Source organism: Trachemys scripta, chromosome 4 (assembly GCF_013100865.1).
Source record: "Trachemys scripta elegans isolate TJP31775 chromosome 4, CAS_Tse_1.0, whole genome shotgun sequence".
In the NCBI taxonomy this organism is placed as follows: Eukaryota; Metazoa; Chordata; order Testudines; family Emydidae; genus Trachemys; species Trachemys scripta.
Genome location: NC_048301.1, coordinates 36,618,799 through 36,637,511, shown reverse-complemented (window position 1 = coordinate 36,637,511; position 18,713 = coordinate 36,618,799).

Below are 18,713 nucleotides of genomic sequence, written 5' to 3'. Positions count from 1 at the left end.
GCATGCTGCTCTGTGCAGTATATAGAAAAATACCAGAAAGCAAATATAACCAAAGGATTATATCAGGTAGAGAGGGCTTACCGCCTTTATACAGGAACCAAACAGTGGGCCACATTCATCCCTGTTAGAACCATCTTGGCCTAAGTGGAATGATATTCAGGGTGAGTTTGACCCACAAGTACACAATTACATAAATACAATTTGTTCCATCCTTTTAATTGAAGCTTTGTAGGGTGTTTCGCCCCCTCCACCCCGCCACAACTCTTCTGGATCTAGCTGTGAATGTGAATGAGGCATTGCCTTTGTGTCAGGATATGGGAAATGGCTTGTAAAAGCAGGTTTAGCAAGTAGGTGAAAGGAGTGATACCCACTCTCCTCTTACAACCAAATTTGCTCCAACCCCTCAGACAGAGACAAACACCTACAAGATCTTTATCAAGCATTCGTAAAACTACAATACCCACCTGGGGAAGTGAGGAAACAGATTGACAGAGCAAGACAGGTACCCAGAAATCACCTACTACAGGACAGGCCCAACAAGGACAATAACAGAACACCACTGGCCATCACATACAGCCCCCAGCTAAAACCTCTCCAGCGCATTATCCACGATCTACAACCCATCCTGGAAAATGATCCCTCACTCTCACAGACCTTGGGAGGCAGGCCAGTCCTCGCTTACAGACAACCCCCCAACCTGAAGCAAATACTCACCAGCAACTACACACCACACCACAGAAACACCAACCCAGGAACCTATCCCTGTAGCAAACCTCGTTGTCTACTCTGTCCCCATATCTACTCTGGCAACAGCATCAGAGGACCCAACCACATCAGCCACACCATCAAGGGCTCATTCACCTGCACATCCACTAATGTTATATATGCCATCATGTGCCAGCAATGCCCCTCTGCCATGTACATTGACCAAACCGGACAGTCCCTCTGCAAAAGAATAAATGGACACAAATCGGACATCAGGAATGGTAACATACATAAGGCAGTAAGTGAACACTTCAATCTCCCTGGTCATTCTATTACAGATTTAAAAGTCACTGTCATTGAACAAAAAAACTTCAGAAACAGATTTCAAAGAGAAACAGCAGAACTAAAATTCATTTGCAAATTCAACACCATTAATCTGGGCTTGAATAGGGACTGGGAGTGGCTGGCTCATTACAGAAGCAGCTTTTGCTCTCCTGGAATTGACACCTCCTCATTTATTATTGGGAGTGGACTACATCCACCCTGATTGAATTGGCCCTGTCAACACTGGTTCTCCACTTGCGAAGTAACTCCCTGCTCTCCATGTGTCAGTATATAATGCCTGCATCTGTAACTTTCACTCTATGCATCCGAAGAAGTGAGGTTTTTACTCACGAAAGCTTATGCCCAAATAAATCTGTTAGTCTTTAAGGTGCCACCAGACTCCTTGTTGTTTTTGTAGATACAGACTAACACGGCTACCCCCTGATACTTGCCACTCTCCTCTTTAGGTTGGTTGTAGTAGACCTGATTTGAGTCACTCGCAGATACTCAAGGTGTTTAAGGATAATGTAATTTTTATCATCCTGTGCCTGGTTTGTTCCTGGAGGTCTTAACTCTTGCATCCTATACTCTTGAAGGGCTTTGCATTTTCTTTTAGTGGCAATCCTTGCTTTCCAGGAGAGGGAAGTGGTGCTTGTGGTAGTTAACAGCGTGCTTTTAATGGACTGTAACTAACAAAGTACGAGATGTGTTAACTAAATGAGGCCAGAAAAAGGAAATTTGGGATTTTATTAAGAAAACACAAATACCTGTCACTACCTAGCTCTTTTTGCATACATTCATGTGAACCTCCCCACTGCCACTTACAATAGATGGAAACACTGGATCTTCCCTGTTTATCCTGAAACTGTGAACTTGCACCTAAAGTCAACCAGGCAATGTTTTCTTGGATTGATTAGTGAGAAACTAAAAAGAATGAACCATCACTCAGCTCATGAAATTGTGAAGTTTGCATTAAAAGCACAGAGTCAGTGCTGAGTGAGAGATGAAACAAAACCCAGTACAGGTGATGGTGGATAACATCAGGCTGCTGCATCAGAGATGTTCCTGAGGAAGCCTCTATGAGTAAGGCTGCGAGTTTGTGTCAGAAGTCACAGATTCCGTGAACTTTCTGTGACCTCCGTGACTTCTGCAGTGGCCAGCATGCCTGGCTCAGGGGCAGCTCAGGCAGCCACGGTGCCAGGCGCAACAGTCGCTTCTGGGCGGCCTCAGGCCCCCGCACCTCCCCACCTCCCATCAGCAGAGTTTGGGAGGGGGCAGGGGGTTGGGGCAAGGGATGGGGTGAGGTGGGCTCTGGGCGGTGCTTACCTGGGGGGCTCCCCAGAAGCGGTGACATCCCCCTCGCTCAGCTGCTAGGCGGAGGCGTGGCCAGGCAGTTCTGCTCGCTGTCTCCACCCAGAGCATTGGCTTTGCAGCTCCCATCGGCCGGGAACCTCTCCAACCCCCTGCCCCCTCCCATACCCAAACTCTGCCGCAGCTGGTGGTGGAAGGCGCGGAGCCAGATAGGGAGCTTGCTGGCCCTGACAACCCCTCCCAGCACCAGCAGGGATCCTGGGCTGCCTGCCACCGCGCGTCCTTCCCCCCCCAAGCAGCCAGACTGCCCTTCCCCAGCACCTGCAGAGCCCCTGGGCAGTCCCATTATCCACCCCCTCCCCCAAGTTTTATTCACTGGTATTTTTAGTAAAAGTCATGGACAGGTCATGGGCAGTGAATTTTTGTTTACAGCCTGTGATCTGTCCATGACTTTTACTAAAAATACCCATGACTAAAATGTAGCTTTATCTGTGAGTGTGTTACAGTGCATTTTTAAACCCTCAGCAGCAAGTCTCAGATCCCAGTTCTAAGGACTTGTGCTTGTGCTGCAGCACTAAAAACAGCAGTGTAGATGTTTGGGCTCTGAAGCCCATCTCCTGAGCTCCAGACTGAGCTACAATGCCTACTCTACTATGTCTAGCACCATAGTGTGAGCCTGAGTCAGAGACTTGCTGCTCTGGGTTTTAACCTGCACTGTAGACAGACCCTCAGATAGCCACTTCTCATCTGTTGGCTCATTCCCTGTTTTACACAGGATTGTGATAATCTACGGTGGCTTGGTCTTTGGAGCAGTAGCATCAAGAGTGGGGAGACAATGTTAGTGACACATTCTACTCCTCAAGGAAACCGCATGGTCAAGACCAATGGTGGTAAGAAGATGCTGATCACACTCATCCACCCCCCCCTTGAAACATTAGAATCCTGAAATGTTTCCTGTTGGTGTTTAAATCAGCTAGTGACCCCCCTCTTCTTTTCAGATACAGTGAGAGCAGGGCCGGTGCTACCATTTAGGCCAACTAGGTGGTTGCCAAGGGCGCCAAGATTTGGGAGCGCCAAAAAGCGGTGCCCCCAATTTTTTTTTACACTGTTCCAGCGGCCGCTGCGCTGGGAGAGAGAAGGAGTCTGAGCCGCAAACCATGTCAGCGCACCACGTCAGCTCTGCTCAGCCGCCGGCGCCCCTGCCAGCAATGAGAAGAATCGCATGGGATGGAGCGGCCGCTGCACTGGGAGGGAGAGGGAGTCTGAGCCGCCAGCAGGCAGCCCAGGGATTCCCCTGTGTCAGCGCGCCGCTGGCTGGCAGCCCAGGGATTCCCCTGTGTCAGCGCGCCGCCGGCTGGCAGCCCAGGGGTTCCCCTGTGTCAGCGCGCTGCAGCAGACTCCCTCTCCCTCCCAGCGCAGCGGCCGCTCCATCCCATGTGATTCTTCTCATTGCTGGCGGGGGCGCCAGCGGCTGGGCAGAGCTCCGCAGCTCTGCTTAGCGCATGTGGCACGAGCCCAGTGATGGGCGTGACAGCAGGGCTTCTGGAGGAAAGGGGCGGCTGCCTCCTGGCTCAGCCTCCATGGTCAGCCCCAGCGGGGGGCATGGAGAAGAAAAGAGCAGCGGTCTGGTGGAGCGGAGGAAGAAAGAGGACCCCGATGCCCGTGCCTTGGGCAAGGTAAGCGCTTCCCCACAGCTCGGCCTCAGGCGCCTTTGCTTCTGCCCCCTTGGTCCTTGGCTGGTCCCTGCTCCTGCTCCCCTTGTGCGTGGGCGGCTGGAGAGGACGGCAGCCTGCAGGGCTGAGCTGCCCCAGTGCCCCCCTTTCCCCGCTCCAGCCTCTGTCATGCCCGGTATCTGAGTTCAGGGCTGCCCGGGGGAGGGGGAGGGGCAAGTGGGGCAATTTGCCCCGGGCCCCGCAGGAGCCCCCACAAGTATGTCGGAGGCGCCCTCTGCCCCACGAGTATGTCAGAGGCTCCTGGGAGAGCGGGTAAGCAGCATGGTAAGGGGCCCGGGCCAGGCACCCGCCTGACCCCATCCCCAATAGCCCTGACCCCCAGCTCCAAGCCCAGCCCCTCTGAGCTAGAAACCCCCCGACCCCATCTCCCCCACAGCCCTGACCCCCAGCTCCGAGCCCAGCCCCTCTGAGCTGGAAACCCCCTGACCCCATCTCCCCCACAGCCCTGACCCCCAGCTCTGAGCTCAGCCCCTCTGAGCCGGGCACCCCCCGACCCCATCCTCCCCACAGCCCTGACCCTCAGCTCCGAGCCCAACCCCTCTGAGCTGGACACCCCCCTGACCCCATCTCCCCTCATCCCTGAGCCCAGCCCCTGTGAGCCGGGCACCCCCGAACCCAGAGCCCAGCTCCGCACCCAGCCCTGGCCAACAGCAGCACCACCCCCAGGCAGCGACAGCCCATTGGTACCAACCATCACCATCACCCAGCAACAGCCCATTATGCAATTGCAAAAGTATACATACCATTACAGCTTTTAATGTTTTTAAAGAATGTATTTAGTGTATTTTCAAATTATTACAAATTAATTTTTGAATGTATTTCATTAGTTATTTTTTACATTTCCAAATACATGTTACTACAGTATTGCAAGTTTTTTTTATGGAAGGGGCCCCCGAAATTGCTTTGCCCCAGGCCCCCTGAATCCTCTGGGTGGCCCTGGAACATGACATTGCTCACAGCATTGACTTGGAGGAACTTGTTTCTAAATTTGCTAAACTTAAAGCGCAGAAACATAAATTCTAAATTATAACATGTTACTCTGTGACCGTGTATTGTGTATAATGTATGTGATTTAAGGTGGAAGTTTCGCCTAGGGCGCAAAATATCCTTGCACCGGCCCTGAGTGAGAGTGTGGTGTGGCGTGGCTTTGGCTGCCAATCCAGCCATCCCCTCTAGAGACAGATCTCACTCCAAACTGATCATTCTTGCTTTCTTGCCCTACGTGAGGCTAAGGAACACCAGCAACAGAAGCAGTCACAGCCTGTAACAGCTGCTCCAGGAGCGTAAGCAGTTTGTCTGTACTATCGCAACTCAAAGAGGTGAAAGAAAACAGCTGACAAGTTAAATATGACCTAGAGAACAGGAAGAGAAAAGGAAGCAAATGTAGGGATGATGAAAAGGAAAAAGCTTGAGTAGATGGTCCCAATGGTCTCTCTCTCTCTCTCTCTTTCTTTCTCTATTTATCTAGTTGTTGTCATATTGGAGTTATTCTCATTATCCCCAGTTGTCCCAAACTCTGAAAATGCCCTGCTGTCTTGAAGCAATTAATAAAGCCCTTTAAAGGCATCAAACAACAAGTTTTCTTCTCTTTCTCCTCCCCCCCCCCCCACTGGGATAAGAACATAGGGAAACAGCTTCATTATTTCTTCAACTCTTTTCTGCTGTTTGTTTTCTGGGAGCGGAGGCATTATTTTAGCAACATGTTATTCTAAATAGGAAGCCTGGGACATGAAAGGTTAAGCAGTACAGAAGGTCTTCCACCTCAGTGCAGAACACAGCGAGTCAATAATGCTTCGAACCAGTGGTAATGAGCTATTCCTGCTCTTGTCCCTCCAAGTGTTCTTAATGCTATTAATATGTAGCTGGCTGTAAATGAAAGCAAAGGTTGGGGAAAAAATACGGGTTACACAATTAAAATAAAAGGAACCCAGAGACAAAAGCCAAAAGGAAAACGCTGTAGATGGTGGCAGAGATGTTCAGTTCAATTATTTCCAGACTCCACTGAAAAACTGGTTTAATTGCAGTAAGCCCTTATTGCTGGCCAGCCATTTGGTTACAATCAGCTTGTTGTCATTTAACAGAAGGGCTAGCAAATGTCACCAGGCAACACTGTTATCTATCACTGTACTTAAGTTTGTAGTAGGGATCGGTGTGTGGGGGTTTTTTTGTTTTTGTTTTTTCTGACTAGCTGAGATAAAATAAAAACTGGGAGATGTGATTCCCAGTGTGGGTAGACAGACCTGTGCTAACTCCCCTTGTGCTTGCATGATCAAACTAGCAGTGTGGACTAGCAGCATGGACACTGGCTCAGGCTAGATACCTGAGCTTGGCCTCAGGCGGACTTGGAATCGGGCACCTAGACCAAGCTGCCACCAGTGCAGCAACAGCCATGCTGCTATTTTTAGTACGGTATCTGGAGCTGAGGTAGCCCAATTTGTATACCTGTACTGGGAATCACACTTCCCAAATGCAGTGTAGACTTAACTTAAGGGTCTCCATAACTGGACCCAAATTTCGCAGCTTATGTCCATCTCTGCTAAGAAACCTACAAAGCCCTTCACAAAACTTCACTGATCAAGTCTGGCCTCTCCCTTCTATGGAAGAGAGCTATCTCCATTTAACAGATGGGTGGGGTGGGGTGAACTGAATCACAAAGAGGTTAAAGCAAACACTGTCAGAGATGGTTGCCTAAACTGGAGGACCTAAATCCACATCTAGGCATCTTACGTGTTGTATGGATTTTTTTCAGAGATGCGAGTGTGACAGATACTGCAAACATATGCAATATCTTTGGGGGGTTGTATATCAAGTTTATGTATCACTGTGGGCCAGGGATTGTATGGAACTCTGGAGGGGGTGGGGGGTGTTATCAGAGCTCCTCCAGGAACCAAAAACAGTGGGGGTGATTAAGGTGAATCACTCTAGGTCATCAACAGATCCAGAGAGGTAACACACCACGTGAAGGCTTACATATACTACTCAAAGTGGGATTTCCCAGAGACAAACAGAGAAAAAGGGCTTTTTGATATAAAAAGGTTGGGTTTAAACTGACTCAGGGCCTTCTTTCTGATGCCACAAATGGACAGGACCTCCTGTCCATGGGCCTCAATTCTTTGGGATGGGTTGGAAAGACTTTGGCCTATTAGGGCCCCATAAGACTGGTGACCGCTGATAAGCTTTTAGCATGTGTATAGTAACTTTTAAAAAAGTTTTCTTTGTAATGCTTTTACTTTAAGAATAAAGGGGCTTGCTTAAGAGCTATGTGGTAACTTGTGACTGTTGGCAATACACTGTTCATAGCTCTCAGAGAGAAAGCAATGCACGGATGCTGGCCTTTAGGCAGACTGGCTTGCTGGGGATATCACAGTGTAAGGCAGGAAGCTGAGCAGCCTGAAAACCCCCAGCAAGGAGGGAGAGAGATGTGGGTCTCTGCCCAAGAGGTGATAGCAGGGAGCTGGAAACCTTGAGTGGGTGCCCTTGAGGGACTATAGAGGAGGGGAGTACAGGTGCAGTTTTGCTGAAACTGTGACACTGAGCACCTACAACTGTCATTGATTTCAGTGGGAGTTATCGGTGCTCAGTACTTCTGAAAATCAGGCCAATGTGTTTGTTACAATGTCTGGATGGATTTATGACTGAGAGTGCCTATCTTAAGGCAAACTGTCAAAAAACAGGGCAGACATGCCAAACTGGTGCTGTGTTCTATAATTCGATTTCACCAAGCCAGTAACAAATGAGAACTCCTGGATCACTGTACCAGTCTTACCGTGGAGTCCCAGACAGTCCCCTTAGACTCTCCAGTCTATCTCGTCACCCAGAAAAAACTGGACTTTGCAATAAAAGGTCACTTACACAAAAAATCTCACCACACTTAGGTGGAGACTAGTCACTTACTTCAGTGTTTAGTGTTTTTGTTGTGTGGTGTATGGTTGCTGGTGAGTATGTGCTTCAGGTTAGGGGGCTGTCTGTAAGGGGGCTGAACTTTGTGACTTTGTCCTCACCCACAACTATTTCACATTTGGGGACAATATATACCTTCAAGTCAGCGGCACGGCTATGGGTACCCGCATGGCTCTGCAGTATGCCAACATTTTTATGGCTGACTTAGAACAACGCTTCCTTAGCTCTCATCCCCTAACGCCCCTACTCTTCTTGCACTACATTGATGACATCTTCATCATCTGGACCCATGGAAAAGAAGCCCTTGAGGAATTCCACCATGATTTCAACAATTTCCATCCCACCATCAACCTCTGCCTAGACCAATCCACACAAGTGGTCCATTTCCTGGACACTTTTGTGCTAATAAGTGATGGTCACATAAACACCACCCTATAACGGAAACCTACTGACCACTATACTTATCTACATGCCTCCAGCTTCTATCCAGGACACACCACACAATCCATTGTCTACAGCCAAGCTCTAAGATACAACCGCATTTGCTCCAATCCCTCAGACAAACACCTACAAGATCTCTATCAAGCATTCTTAAAACTACAATACCCACCTGCTGAAGTGAAAAAAAAACAGATTGACAGAGCCAGAAGGGTACCCAGAAGTCACCTACTACAGAACAGGCCCAACAAAGAAAATAACAGAACGCCACTAGCCGTTACCTTCAACCCCCAACTAAAACCTCTCCAGCGCATCATTGAAGATCTACAACCTATCCTGAAAGATGATCCCTCACTCTCACAGGTCTTGGGAGACAAACCAGTCCTTGCATCCCCCCAACCTGAAGCAAATACTCACCAGCAAACACACAAACCCAGGAACCTATCCTTGCAACAAAGCCCGATGCCAACTCTGTCCACCTATTTATTCAAATGACACCATCATAGGACCTAATCACATTAGCCACGGCATCAGGGGCTCATTCACCTGCACATCTACCAATGTGATATATGCCATCATGTGCCAGCAATGCCCCTCTGCCATGTACATTGGCCAGACCGGACAGTTTCTAGGCAAAAGAATAAATGGACACAAATCTGACATCAGGAATCATAATATTAAAAAACCAGTAGGAGACCACTTCAACCTCTCTGGTCACTCAGTAACAGATTTAAAGGTGGCAATTTTGCAACAGAAAAGCTTAAAACCAGACTCCACGAGAAACTGCTGAGCTTGAATTAATATGCAAACTAGATACCATTAACTTGGGTTTGAATAGCGACTGGGAGAGGCTGGGTCATTACACATATTGAATCTATTTCCCCATGTTAAATATCCTCACACCTTGTTGTCAACTGTCTAAAATGGGCCATCTTGATTATCACTACAAAAGTTTTTTTTTTTCCTGCTGATAATACCTCATCTTAATTAGGTATTATTAGCCTCTTACAGTTGGTATGGATACTTCCACCTTTTCATGTTCTCTGTATGTTTATATATTTCTTACTATATGTTCCATTCTATGCATCTGATGAAGTGGGCTGCAGCCCATGAAAGCTTACGCTCAAATAAATTTGTTAGTCTCTAAGGTGTCACAAGTACTCCTGTTCTTTTTGCGGATACAGACTAACACGGCTGCTAGTCTGAAACCTATAAATTTTTTAGCAGCTGAGCGATGGCTCTTCAGAGGACTTGGGGGTTCTGGAGATCGACAGCTCCAAAGGGGTGAGAGGATTGGGCCCGATCTGTTTTTGCCCAGACCCAAAACCAGATGCTCATCAGAATGCTGAAACAGAGGGGGATGCTTATTCTGTAGGCCTGTACTATCTACAGTTGAGGGAGAAATTCGGTATTAAGCCTGTGTAAGTTCATAACCGTAAAACCGTGATGCGTGCAATTGTGCGAGTTGCTGTGCAGGGAATCATCAAGCACTGCCTGAGAGAGAAACAAAATGAGGATTGTCCTGGGTACACCATAGATGCCTCCAGTCAGAGGCATCGTGCCTGCGTGTACTGGTCTTTAGATGATGTGAACTGTAAAATTAAAGAAATTAGCAGTAGTAGGTGTATGGAGAGTGTTAAATATAATCATCACATTGGGATACATGCTGTGGTGCCTCTGTTTAACCCAGGAACATTTAGCTCTAGGGCAGGGGTTGGCAATGTTTGGCATGCGACTCGCCAGGGTAAGCACCCTGGCGGGCTGGGACAGTTTTATTTACCTGCTGATGCGGCAGGTTCGGCCGTTCGCGGCCCCCACTAGCCGCGGTTCACCGTCCCGGGCCAATGGGGGTGGCGAGAAGCCCCGGCTAGCACATCACTCGCCCGCGCCGCTTCTCGCCGTCCCTATTGGCCCAGGATGGCAAACCGCGGCCAGTGGGGGCCGCGATCGGCCGAACCTGCCACGTCAGCAGGTAAATAAAAGTGGCCCGGCCCGCCAGGTGCTTACCCTGGTGAGCCGCGTGCTGAACGTTGCCGACCCCAGCTGTAGGGGCAGAATTAGTGGACAAAGTGACAGAGGCTGAGGACCCAAATAGTATTTTAGATGAACTCATCAAACAGAAGGATAAATGTTTAATGCAAAATGTTGAACATCTTTCAGCAAATTACAAAATCTTGCTAAGAAAAAACACTAAAAGTTAGAGCGTGTTTTGGGAACAAAACAGGGTGTGTTGTAAAATAAAATAAAGATGCATGTTTTAAATAAAATGTCACTTGACAATAAGGGTGAAAAGTATGGTTTTTATTAAATTCAAGGGGTGTGGGGCTTGTCAAAAGAGAAGTACGTTGCCCCTGTAGTATACTTGTAGTTGGGTTACAGGTTGTCAACAACAACAACGAGAGATATATGGGCAGCCTGTTCCTCTAACAAGGACCCCTCACCCCTGACGCTTGTACATGCGGTATATAGGCTGTTGGGGCATCTGGACCATTGCAAAACAGCCCCAGAACCCCCTTTAAATCACACCATCTTCCGCTTTGTCTGTACCTTTTCATTTTCCTCCAGGCCCTCTGCCTTAGGACTTAATCATGACACCTCTGATTTCAACAATGTCTCAGGTCTCTTGTCTACTGATTTATATTATTTAATGCTGTACAGCATTTAGGTTACAGTTTGCATCAAAGTGTTATATAAAAACAAAAAAATAATTCTCTAGGATCCCCAGACAAGGTAATAATAAACAAAATTGTGATTGTTGCTTTGCAGGCCCTACTACAAAGTATCTCCATGTATGTAACCCTGCAATGTTTTTGTTAATCTTATTTATTATTTCTGATAGTCAGTTGGATGGGGGAGATAATACCTCATAAAGTGGAAGTGTTTCTAAATGACAAACACTTGCCTGGGCTAAAGCATAACAATAAAAAAAAAAAAGGGGGGCTAACTACAGAACTGTTTAAATAAGTTATCAATATTCCCCCTAAAACTCAGGACACCACTCTTATCCCTGTGTCCTGCTCTCTATCGTTGTGTCTTTTGTCTTTTTTTTTTTTCAAGGAAGTGTTAAAAGTGGAAGCGCATGCTGTCAAGCGTGCATGCATATGCACAACTATCTGGGGGTGGATAGGTCAATGCTTTAAAAACAGACTAACACTATATTTTTGTCCTCTGGTCAATCCAATTCAGTTAAACTCTAAAAAGCAAACTAACACATTTTTAAGAACACCTTTAATCATGTCTTTTTAAGTCTTATTTTATTATTGTAAAACCCTTCCTTGCACATGCTAAAGCAATGATATTTGTCTTTGGTTAACATTTGAAAAAACAGTAGAAAAGAAGAATGTGTGTGTGGGGATGGGAGACTCCTTATCTCCATTAAAAAAAAAAAAAAGTTTACTGTTTCACACAAGCAGCTTTTTCTTGTGTTTTGTATAAATCTAAACTTTAAAACACGGGGGATTTAACTGTACCCTAATTTTTAAAGCTTTCCTTACAATTTACAGGTAAAGTTGTTTTTGTTCTGTTATCTTTTTGTATTCATTTATGTATTAAGTCCATACAAACAGTTAAAAAATAGCTTGTACCTTACCTATTTCTCACCCCACGGGCTGCAAACATTTAAGAACAAAAACAGTCTAATAATGCAACAGAAAAATTCATACTAAAATCTAAAATTCCTAAGTAAATGAAAGCTTAATATAACAGTCACTTGTATTTGTTAATAAGTGTGTGTGTTTGTGGGGGGGGAGACACCGTCTTCTTCTCTCTAATCCACTAACTCAAAGAGTGTGCTTCAAATTGTCCTTACTAAAAAATGACCAATGTTAGCAAAAACATAGGGGAAAACCTTTTTAAAATTATTATTACTATAAGTTACTTTGATAAATTGGTTGTCTCTGGTTTTAACCCTGGGGTTTTTCTGCATGCTCATTTTTTATTACACCACATATGTAAAAGTGTTAAATGAAGGGTTGTTTCTTTAAATAGGCTTGTCTTTTCAAGTGTTTATAAAATATATCTTTATTCCTTTACAAAGCTTAATATAACGTTCACTTGAATTTGTTAAAATGGGAGGTAGGGGGAGAAGCAGTCTTCTCATCTCTGATCCACTGACTGACAAAAGCTGTTTTTGCTAACTGTGCTTTTGTTGCAGTTTTAAAATTGTCCTCAGTAAAAAATAATCAATGTTAGCAAAATCATAGGGGAAAACCTTTTTTTATCACTATAAATTACTTTTATAAACTGGTTTTGTGTGTGTGTGTGTGTGTGTGTGTGTGTGTGTGGTTTTAACCCTGGGGTTTTTCTGCATGCTATTTTTTTAATTAAATCACATATGTACAAGTGCTAAATGAAGGGATGTTTCTTCCAATACTCTTGTCTTTCAACGTGGTCTTTCTAATCCACTAACTTAGAAAGGCTGTTTCATATTGTCCTCACTAAAGAATGATCAATGTTAGCAAAAACATAAGAGAACTTTATTTTTTATTACTATAAATTATGTTGATAAACTGGTTGTCTGTAGCTTTAACCCTGGGGTGTTAAATAAAGGGTTGTTTCTTCAAAGAGAATTGTCTTTTCAAGTGTTCATAAAATATAGCTTTATTCCTTTACAAAACGTAATATAATTTTTACTTGCATTTGTTAAAAAGTTGGAAAAGAAACTTCTTATCTCCCTGTTCTGGGCATTTAACAGTCTTCTTTATCTCTAATTCATTAGCCAACAAAGCTGTTTTTGCAGCAGCTTCAAATTGTCCTAATTAAAAACATGGGGAAAAACATTTAAAAACTGTTTGTGAGTAAGTACTTAGGTGCTTTAATAAAGGTTAAAACCACATATAAAAGTGCTACATGGTGGGAAAGATGCTTGGGCGGTCTGTTTTTTTTTTGTTTTGTTTTTTTTTAAGATAAGAATAAGGCAGTTAAAGGGGGTGTATGATGAAGTGGGAATGTTCTTAATGTTTTCCTTGAATACTGAGTGGGGAGTATTGACCTGGGAAGGTTGCAGGGGAGTTTTGCTGGACTGTCTGCATTGGGGATGGGAGACTTTCCTTGAGGGAAGATACCTGATCATGTAACATGAGAACCCAGGAGGGAGGTTGGAGGCCAGGTGACACTTTTGCCCGGGGAAACTGGACAAAGGGTGGGAGAGGAACCGGGAGGAGGCTGAGTGAGATGGCTGGAGGGAGTTTCAGTTTGGGGCTGGCTGGAAAATGGCTGGAAAATGGAGGGGCTCTGGCCTCCCTACCTCCCCCCACCCCAAGATGGACCTAACTGAGGGGGTCCTGTTGTCTCTACCTGCAAGACCTGTCTTGGACTGTGTTCCTGTCGTCTGTTTTACTGGCTGACTGAGAATCATGGTGAGTCGCAGGAAGCTGGGGGTGCAGGGCCTTGTCTCCCCCCAACTCTGTGACAGGGGGCAGTGAGGGGAGGGGTGGGGACGGGAGGGAGATGGCTCCTGTTTAAATTTCTTGGGACGATAGAATTGGTTCAGGAAAATATATTCTATGACGCAGCTGTAGAACAGCTTCTGATTGGTCTAACCCAGAGGCAGAGATAGCTGGCCTGAGGGGCTGTGAGCCTGCAAAGCCCTCTCTTTCCCCAGGTACAGCTGCAAGGGTAAGGTTATTGCTTCTCTCTCTCTCCCCCGTCCCTGCATACTTACCTCTTTCACTAACAGAAAAAAAGGATCTTTCTCACTCAACCATGTAATGTCCTCACTAACAATGAAGGCTCTTTTTACCATGTGCTTAGTAACCAAGCTCCACTTTATAAAAAATGTAAAAATTCCCTTTATTCTGCCATGTGCTCTCTTTTAACCTAATAACCTATCTTTATATTTTTCTTTTTCATATTTCAAAATAATTCTTTTTCAATGCTCTTTTCTTAACCTACCTTTATATTTTCCTCTTTTATTTCAAAATGGCTCCTGCTTAGAGAGAGACTTTTTTTAATTCTAACAAAAAAGGATCTTTTCATCATGTGCTTACTGACCTTTAAAACGATTGCTGTTTTCTTCTATTTAAAATAAACTTTCTTTCCTTTTTCCCTCTAAACCTAACCAAAATCTTGCTTTTTGTAAATCTTTCAAAACCAGCCTCTAGTCTTTCATACTTTTTTCTCTAAACTTTTCAAAACACAAGCACACAACATTCCCCCATCCAAAAATAATAATACATTTTTTTCTTCAAAATGGCCGATGGCTAAACCTAACGAAATTTTTTTTAAACTTCTTTCCTTTAAGCTCTCTCACAATATCCAGCCAAATGTATCAAAGCACAAGCATGCAACATTCCTCTGTCCAAACATAATTAAAAAAAAAAATCAAAATGGCCGATGGTTCCAACCCTGTACATGAATGAAAATGGAGATGGAGGGTGGGACATAAGCCCTAAACGGGGCATGGAAATCTGTCAAACATGGTGATTAATACTATCATTATACTACTGTCATCAGATGTTCAGCTGCGTGCGTGTGTTCTCTCTGCGTGCTGCACTGGCTCTGGCCAGATAGCCCGTACAACAGGCTCTGATGAACTGCCCAATAAGACCACAAGACTTGGTTTAGTAGCATAGGCGTCCAGCCGACAAAGCACAGTGCTAATACCCTGGGTGAATGGTTACAGGTACACTAACACGTGTATGCCTGTGACAATGAACGCAGCTCAGTCAGTGACGTGACTTTCCACTGTGCCCTAGGTAGGACAAAGGGTTAAGGCAAGGTATCCCAACATTTACAGACTGAGACAAACAATCTAGGATAAACAGCTTATGTATCACCTTACGCGTTTCATGACATGTTTGTTACCTCCCCTTGTACTTTCTTCCTGATCTTTCAGACAAAACGTCCCTATTCACCACCTGTCTTTGTACCTTTAGTCTGATGTTTCAGACAAAATATCACCCGCACTTTTGTCAAACCATTTTATCGTGTGCTATGTTGGGGTGTTCTTGTGCTGGCCTGCTGGAATGTGTTTACGTATTCAGTATGTTGTAGCAATGCTAGCAATACCAGTGCCAAGTTTGTGTACTGGACACTGACTTGCAGGCAAGCATCTGCTTTTGACAGGGCCTGACTGTTGCTCATAACTTTTGCTGACTTTGGTTCAGGCCTTGCACCAGGCCCATGCTTCAGGCTCTTTCTTTCTACTACAGGTAGTGTTAGTACTGGATACTTTTATTAGAGAGTGGTGGGTTTTGTTTGGTTTTAAAAGAGTTAAAGGCATCACTTCTCCTCCTATCACCCAGAACATTCTGTTTCGTGCTGTCACTGGAAGGGGAAAAAAGGTGGGAAGGAAAATTGGTACCAGAACATTACCTGCAAGTTGGGAGCAGCAGATGGAGCTGCCATCATGAGAATTTGGGGAGAAAAATAGGGACCTACTTTAAGGTCTAGTCATTGTAGCACACAGCAGAGGTGGGTTTAATTCCTAGCTCTGACACAGACTCTGTGTGTCTTAGACATCTCACTTCACCTCAGTCTCTGAAAGAGGATTAGTAATGCTGGCATATGTCACATGAATGTGGCAAGACTGACTGATACTGACAAAGTGCTCTGAGATCTTTTCAGGGTAGGATGCTGTTTAAGGTGTATTACTGGGAAGAATCCACTATGGTACAGAGGCCTTAACAAGGGCTAGGTAAATCAAATGTAGAAACGCCATGCTCTGTCATGTTTTCACACACACTTGGGGCATGCTGGCACCAGACAACTAAGAACAAATATATATTTTGAAAATCAAGCTCTTTGTCCAAAAAGTAGATCAAGAGAAAACCATTCAGCAGCAAGTCTGATTTTTTTTTCTCCCCTGCATTATATGAAATAACAGAAGAAAAGAGTTGAACCATTTGGCCATATTAAATCACCTTAAAGATTTAGACGTTTTAAGAAGCACTTGCCAACCTTCAAGATCTTATTTGGCATCAAATCCAAACAGCCAAATCAGTGTTTGAATGACATTTCTGCTTGTGAATCAAAAGCTATTAAAAATAGATGTCTCACCTCCTGTGCTGTCAAGATTGCACTTTTTTATGAGCTATTGTCAAGTTTGTCAAATGAAAACTAATTGATGTTTAGATACTAAAATACTGTGTAGGTTCCTTGGTAACTTCTTGCTCCAAGCAACCTCCGGGGTCTAGCTAGATTTTGCAATGTTGAAGCCTTCTAAGGGCATTCTGATGGTGTTAGTCCATGCAAATGCTTTGTGAGCTCAATTCGGAGACTGAGATGTAGATCCATAATTCTTACTACGCAGAGTGGAAGTTTTTTGTGTCAGGTTTTGCTGCAGCTGACTGTGGAGATGGAACGTATTATGAAATAGGTAATGAAACCTCTTTTTCAGTTGTGTGGCTATGTTTGCAGTTATGTTTTAAGTACTGATGAGTGGGATTTCAGTTCTGGTTCATATTTACACAAAATTCTGCTTTGGACAGCACTTTGAGATGAAGCAAGGACACCAGCTGTCTATCTCCAGTTTGCAGGGTCCTGCTGGATAGGTTAGGATTCCTGAGGTATGGGTTTAGTTCTGCCCTCTGCTGCTCCTCTCAAAAGGAGTAGCATGCATCTCTGTGTACACTGCAGAGGTAGTCGGCTTAGGAATTGCCCTCTAGGAGAGAGGTCAGAACATCCAGGGTTGGCTGGAAAACAAGAATTTGGTTTTGCAAAAAAGTCAAGATTTTGACATTTGTTATCTTTCTGCAGCAGAGGAAAAACTAGGTCTTTCAAAACATTGGCGTGTGGGAGCAGGAAGCGATCAACTCATGAATAGCTCAGTGGTCAGGGTAATCATCTAGGATGTCAGAACCTAGGTGCAGGTCTTTGTGCTGAATCAGAGACAGCAGGGACTTGAACTTATGTCTCCCATGTGAGCACACTAAACACCAGGCTATAGAGCTGATCTCTCCTGTTGGAGCTGTTCTGTTTCGTACAAATAATTAAATATTCATTGGTCCAGAGGGAGAGAGTATCAACATGTGACTCACTGGCTGGTGCATGCCTGGGTGGCTGGATGTGGCATAGCCAGCTCTCTTCCTTTATGCCTCTTGCTGATGCCGTTCTGGAAACCTGAGTCCAACATACCATTGATTTGTCTGGCAGCCTCATGCAGGAGGTTCAGCCTAACTTTGGACTTTTGGGCCTGCCAGCTGTTGGCTCAAAGATTTTCACATCCTCACCTTAGATGGGCCAGCAGTGGGATGCAGGCCTGCCCTATTCTCTGGGTTTCAGCCTAGATAAAGCAGATGAGGTCTGTTCAGACCCACTTATGTATCCCTAGGCTGCTTCCTGTCATGGCTTTTCTCAGTCATTTCCCCAGCTGACTCTTCCTCAAACAAAGGGGAGCCAAACTAGTTATGAAACAAAAAAGTTCTGCCCCAGGCCTAGATGCCCCCAGTAGGGTCTGACAATTGGTCTCTGGCTATGCTGTAGCCCAGCTGATTCCTCCTTCAAGGCAATCACTGACCACAGCCATGTCGTCCTTCCCACAGATAGCTCAATAAGTCTGATCCCTCCTCCAGTCAGCCCCCACTGAGCCAGGCTTTTCCTCTAACTTCTCCCTCTGGGTTTGACACCTACTGCAGGTGTAGCAGGGCGAAGCTGTTTATGCCCACAGGCTCTCAATATCTCCTTGAGGCCCAGTGTGTGGTTGGTACACCCCATCACATAGACACTGATGCTATAATCCGATGGTGAGGGCAGAGCAAGGGATCAGGTGGAGCAGGCACTCAAACCTAGGTGTCCCATATCTCTAGCAAGTGCCCCCTGGAGTTTGGTCTCTGACTCCTGGACCTAAGAAAGTTCCTGATATTTTTATTGAAACCAATATGTTTCCATAAAAAAGTTGTTTTTGAGGAAACAGCATCATTTGAAACAAAACAAAACACAACCAGCTCTAGAGAACAATTCCCAACCAGCTTCTTGGAGCTGTGGTGCACTGACTCTTCCTCACCTTTGGCAAAGTGAGAGTTGCATTTCCCGCAGGTAGAAGTTACAGTAGCTTGGGTGAGAAATAAACCAGGCTTGGAGTAGAGTGTTCATAGTAGGCATAGAGAGGATTTGGAGAAGCTGCTGAAGAAGATTAGGTAGGTGAGGTAATGTCTTTCCCACCAACAGACAGTTCAATAAAAGAGAAGATTTTGAGTTTACACACAGCTCCTCTTCAGGTCTGGGAAACTTGCACAGAGAATGTCTAAACTGTTGTTAAATTTCTTCTTAACAATACCAAACAAAACAAAAACTTACCACAACCACTGAGCATCTCTAAGAGGCAATATTTCCCCACTTGCAAGGTTTTTAATTGCATTGTAG